This window comes from Corythoichthys intestinalis, chromosome 6, assembly GCF_030265065.1.
Source record: "Corythoichthys intestinalis isolate RoL2023-P3 chromosome 6, ASM3026506v1, whole genome shotgun sequence".
NCBI classification, from domain to species: Eukaryota; Metazoa; Chordata; class Actinopteri; order Syngnathiformes; family Syngnathidae; genus Corythoichthys; species Corythoichthys intestinalis.
Window position 1 is genome coordinate 42,484,388 of NC_080400.1, and position 5,812 is coordinate 42,490,199.

A 5,812-nucleotide genomic window follows, 5' to 3' on the forward strand; every position below is an offset into this window, starting at 1 on the left:
AATTCACTTAATAATGGTAGGACTAATTCTATCTTTACAATATATGGGAAGACAATCTAAATTACCTATAGAACTGAACAAATAAGGTTCCTTAAAAGTTTTGGGGACAATTTGAGCATCCTGAAAAGTGGGTTGTGTTATGTCCATACCGTCCCTATGCAAACCTACGCCCTTGGAGTAAATGTAACGCGTTACAACTCACCGAAAATTACAGAGAGTACCTGATTGCGCCATTTTAATTTTTATTTGTCGTGAGCGTGGCGTCGTCGGCTTCAGGCCCCCTGAAATATTCTTAAGCCCCAAAATGACTTGTTGTTTTATTTTATTTTATTTTTTTTTTAATACAAAAATGCTGACATATTCACTTTGAAGTTGCCAGAAGATTAGTTTAAATTAATAATCATATAACCTGTCATTATTGTCTTAAATATGATCATAAATCTGTCAGTTTCCCCTCACTTCATAGAGTAAATTAGAGAGTCCCTTCAGCGTGTCGCTATCCAATACATTCCACTTGTTCATACACAGGTTTCCAAATCTCTGAAAATCCAGTCCGCATTTTCCCTGTGACCTTGCTCGCAGATTGCTCCGTGTTTGACTAATAGAAACCTGGCTTGCACACGGCAATCTCTGCGCACGTCTTACCTTTGTTGTTTTGCGGTCAAAAGTTACTTCCCAGCTCTAAAATAATGCCCTAGTAGAGTTACAGTAAGTGTGCAGTCTTGTTGCCACCATCTTTAGTGTGACTTCCTTCTGGAGCATCACTTTTGTTTCTCACGTCACACATAGATGAGTTTTGAGTACAGGAGCTGAGTTTATTCACATATGATTATCATAAGTGGGCAGTCATAATAATACAATAATAATAATCACCACCACGTTTATTGACCTGTAGGAGTCAGAGCAGAGGAGCAAAGAGGGTCACAGGGGAGAGACCTCTAATTAAAAGATGAGTGGGACAGTAATGATTAGAAGGTGGAGAAAGCCGAGAAGATGATTACTGTATATATAGCATACATACCCACCCTAACACCACACACACACCCACACACGCATATACAGTACTGGCCAAAAGTTTGGATACACCTTCTCATTCGTGCGTTTTCTTTATATTCGTGACTATTCACATTGTAAATTCTCATTGAAGGTAATAAAACTATGAATGAACATGTATGGAATGATGCACTGAGCAAAAAAAAAGTGAAATAACTGAAAACGTATAATATTCTAGTATCTTCAAAGTAGCCACCTTTTGCTCTGATTACTTTATGGCACACACTTGTCATTCTCTTCAGTCACCTAGAATGTTTTTTGACTTCACAGGCATGCCTTTTCAGGTTTGATTAGTGGAATTTATTGCTTTATCAATGAGGTTGGGAACTTCATTTGTGTTGCATTGAATAAAGTGTGTCCAAACTTTTAACATATACTGTATTGAATGTATGCATGTACAGTGTATCACAAAACTGAGTACACACCTCTCATTTCTGCAGATATCCGAGTATATCTTTTCATGGGACAACACTGACAAAATGTCACTTTAACACAATGAAAAGTAGTCTGTGTGCAGCTTACATAATAGAGTTAATTTATTTTCCCCTCAAAATATAGCCATTAATATGTAAACCCCTGGCAAGAAAAGTGCGTACACCCTTTAGTAAATACGTACAGTGCCTTGCAAAAGTATTCGGCCCCCTTGAATCTTGCAACCTTTCGCCACATTTCAGGCTTTAAACATAAAGATATGAAATTTAATTTTTTTGTCAAGAATCAACAACAAGTGGGACAGAATCGTGAAGTGGAATAACATTTATTGGATAATTTAAACTTTTTTAACAAATAAAAAACTGAAAAGTGGGGCGTGCAATATTATTTGGCCCCTTTACTTTCAGTGCAGCAAACTCACTCCAGAAGTTCAGTGAGGATCTCTGAATGATCCAATGTTGTCCTAAATGACCGATGATGATAAATAGAATCAACCTGTGTGTAATCAAGTCTCCGTATAAATGCACCTGCTCTGTGATAGTCTCAGGGTTCTGTTTAAAGTGCAGAGAGCATTATGAAAACCAAGGAACACACCAGGCAGGTCCGAGATACTGTTGTGGAGAAGTTTAAAGCCAGATTTGGATACAAAAAGATTTCCCAAGCTTTAAACATCTCAAGGAGCACTGTGCAAGCCATCATATTGAAATGGAAGGAGCATCAGACCACTGCAAATCTACCAAGACCCGGCCGTCCTTCCAAACTTTTCTTCTCAAACAAGGAGAAAACTGATCAGCGATGCAGCCAAGAGGCCCATGATCACTCTGGATGAACTGCAGAGATCTACAGCTGAGGTGGGAGAGTCTGTCCATAGGACAACAATCAGTCGTACGCTGCACAAATCTGGCCTTTATGGAAGAGTGGCAAGAAGAAAGCCATTTCTCAAAGATATCCATAAAAAGTCTCGTTTAAAGTTTGCCACAAGCCACCTGGGAGACACACCAAACATGTGGAAGAAGGTGCTCTGGTCAGATGAAACCAAAATTGAACTTTTTGGCCACAATGCAAAACGATATGTTTGGCGTAAAAGCAACACAGCTCATCACCCTGAACACACCATCCCCACTGTCAAGCATGGTGGTGGCAGCATCATGGTTTGGGCCTGCTTTTCTTCAGCAGGGACAGGGAAGATGGTTAAAATTGACGGGAAGATGGATGCAGCCAAATACAGGAACATTCTGGAAGAAAACCTGTTGGTATCTGCACAAGACCTGAGACTGGGACGGAGATTTATCTTCCAACAGGACAATGATCCAAAACATAAAGCCAAATCTACAATGGAATGGTTCAAAAATAAACGTATCCAGATGTTAGAATGGCCAAGTCAAAGTCCAGACCTGAATCCAATCGAGAATCTGTGGAAAGAGCTGAAGACTGCTGTTCACAAACACTCTCCATCCAACCTCACTGAGCTCGAGCTGTTTTGCAAGGAAGAATGGGCAAGAATGTCAGTCTCTCGATGTGCAAAACCGATAGAAACATACCCCAAGTGACTTGCAGCTGTAATTGGAGCAAAAGGTGGCGCTACAAAGTATTAACGCAAGGGGGCCGAATAATATTGCACGCCCCACTTTTCAGTTTTTTATTTGTTAAAAAAGTTAAAATTATCCAATAAATTTTGTTCCACTTCACGATTGTGTCCCACTTGTTGTTGATTCTTGACAAAAAATTAAAATTTTATATCTTTATGTTTGAAGCCTGAAATGTGGCGAAAGGTTGCAAGGTTCAAGGGGGCCGAATACTTTTGCAAGGCACTGTACATCCCTAAATGTCCAAATTGAGTACTGCTTGTCATTTTCCCTCCAAAATGTAATGTGACTCATTACAGGAGTGCTGTCAGCATTGCTGCAGAGATTGAAGAGGTGGGAGGGTCAGCCTGTTAGTGCTCAGACCATACGCCGCACTCTACATCAAATTTGTGTGCATGGCTGTCACCCCAGGAGGAAGCCTCTTCTGAAGACGGTACACAATAAAGCCTGCCCGTCTCATCAGACCATAGGACATGGTTCCAGTAATCCATGTGCTTTGTTGACATGTCTTCAGCAAACTGTTTGCGGGCTTTCCTGTGGACCGTCTTCAGAAGAGGCTTCCTCCTGGGGTGACAGCCATGCACACCAATTATGTATTACATATTTTTATATTTGGGCGTGAGTTTTGCTGTAACATATCCCTTTAAATGAATCTCAAGGCAGTGATGATTTGTCGTAATCATGTTCACAATCGAGGACGAAGTCCGAAAATAATAAACATGTTTTCATTTTGCTTAAAACATTGCTGTAATTTAGGGTGACCAATCGTCCTCTTTTGGCGGGACAAGTCCTCTTATTACGTGCTCTCCGGAGCGTCTGGCCGGGTTTCATAAATTCATGAAAATGCCCGTTTTTTATGATTTTTCACGGGACCACCTTGAAGAGAATCCCTCCGGCCACTAGGGGGCAGCGCCTGCCTGCGTTGACATGGCTACTAATAGTAGGGGCGGGAGAAAGAGTAGATCTTCTTCTTGTTTTTTGTTGGCAGTTTACCCTTTGTTTCATGGGGAATTACGACCTTCTACTGACAGTTTGGCGAGAGATTACACTACAGTTCAATAAGGAGTTCTAAGACATGGCTCCATACACCTTTTTGTAAGTTTATGAATGAATGAAATGTTTATTGTCATCATCATCGGTATCACTGACAGTTGCAAAATGTGATATGATTAGCCCGAAGAAAGCAAGAACCGAAAAAAGACAAGGGCAGACGGGAGAAGCATATGCTTATCAAGACCCGTCCCCTTGCAGCCAAGGACGCACAATCAAACATGGTAGAGTTGCATACATCAAATTACATGAGCTTTTTTTTTTTTTTTCCACATGAATTTTCTTCCCAAAAGTTATTGATTTGCCATAGCAATATTGTCCATTAGTGCGAGTTCATTGATTCGGGGGATTGTCAGATTTGTGTATTGAGGTATAGCCGAGGGAATCATGGAGGCCCACATCCGCTGCAATCTGCTCAGGTTGGTTAATCGTCATCCGCCCTGGCCTGGTTTCCGCGAGCGAGCCTTTCTTGGTCCCGGATTGCCGTGATAATTTTCATCACCATTTGAGCGGCGGCATCACTAAATGCTGCTTGTTCCTTCTTCACCTGGGACAAATCATCACACATTATCTCCTGTTAATGTCGATCACGTGTCTTCTGTTGCATATTGGGTTATATGTGTACACAGAGATGCAGTATATTGTATGAGTCTTGTAATTGTTCAGCGTTCGTTTTTTTGGTTGAATGTTAGTATTATATTCTAAGTAGCTGTGTTTCTTATGAGTTTTTTTTTTTTTTTTTACGATAAATTCATTTATAATGGCAACTGTTGACTTTTGTCGGAGATTTGTACTGGCGTAATCTGTAAAATCCCGTTTGGTGTCGCATCGTTGCGCTGCTGATGATTGTAAATTTTTTATAGCAAAGTTTGATTTCGCCTCGGCTTCTGGTACTCGCTAATAGGGTAGCGATCAGTGAGCTCAGCCGCGCTAGGCATTATGGGCAATGTAGTTTTGAACTGCTGCGTTTGGCAACATGCTGGTCAGTTTAATTCGGTTGTTGATTGCGTACAATCTAGAACATTCAATGAGAATAAAAATTGAGTGGGAATAACAATTTGTCAGCGACAATTGTCGTGATAGTCATTTATAAAAATGTTGACTTGGCACATAGCCTACTGTGTGTGTGTGTGTGTGTGTGTGTGTGTGTGTGTGTGTGTGTGTGTGTGTGTGTTTGAGTGTGTGTATTGAATGGACTACATTTTCATGGGTCTGCATTATAATATATATATATATATATATATATATTTTTTTTTTTTTAAATCATTATTCGTTTTTTTATTTTATTTATGTATTTATTTATTTTTTTAATTGTTTGCTTTTTTTTGTAGGAAGAATAAAGCCTGTTAAGTAAAAAAAAAAAAATTCCATATAGTATATAATATATACTATATGGCAATAGGCCTATTTTTTCCTTTTTTTTTTTTTTTTTTTTTTCTTTTAATAAAACTGAATTTTTCTATCCTGAGGAGGCACACTTTAAATATATTAAAGTGATACAGGCATCTTTGAGTGAACTTCGAGTAAAATTCAAGTATCTCGAGGCCAGTTCTGGGCTACTGCGTCCTCTTTTTTGGAAATCAAAATATGGTCACCCTACTGTAATTTGCATTGTTTTGAAAGAATTTGATTGATCCCATGCTTTTATTGTGAAAAACGACATGTGATTTCCGCCCCTCCTGCGTCACACG